General features: G+C 44.6%; 1 protein-coding gene across 1 annotated transcript in view; it reads left to right on the top strand.

Annotated features, from left to right (window-relative positions):
* slc6a8 (solute carrier family 6 member 8) overlaps window positions 1-359 on the top strand; it is a gene marked incomplete at its 5' end in the record, with an annotated part of 15,909 nt that overhangs the window by 636 nt on the left and 14,914 nt on the right.

The raw sequence follows: 359 nt of genomic DNA, 5'->3' as shown, positions 1-359 counted from the left end.
TCTGGATTTCAGCAGTTTGGAACAAAAGTTTCTTAAAAAACAACAAAACTCTTCTGTCACTGTTTATATGTTGTTTATGTTGCTGTTGACTGATTATTTACTGTTGATGATGATGATTGTGCTCTTCATCAGCCTGGCTGTATTTAGCCCACTGACTTCCCCGGATTAACCAGATTAGCTCGCTAACAGCAGCACTGCAGCTTAGCGGCTAACAGTTACTGTCAGTTTCAGCTGTAAGCGTCACGTGTCGGCCATGTTAGCTGACAGGCTGGATCACCTCCTGTTGACGTGCTCATGGAGACATCAGAAACAGAACTGAGCTGTGTGTGTGTGTGTGTGTGTGTGTGTGTGTGTGTGTG

This window comes from Austrofundulus limnaeus, unplaced genomic scaffold, assembly GCF_001266775.1.
Source record: "Austrofundulus limnaeus strain Quisiro unplaced genomic scaffold, Austrofundulus_limnaeus-1.0 Scaffold1002, whole genome shotgun sequence".
Taxonomy (NCBI): domain Eukaryota; kingdom Metazoa; phylum Chordata; class Actinopteri; order Cyprinodontiformes; family Rivulidae; genus Austrofundulus; species Austrofundulus limnaeus.
Note: the sequence above shows the minus strand (reverse complement) of the source record. Positions and strands in the feature narration are given on the sequence as shown.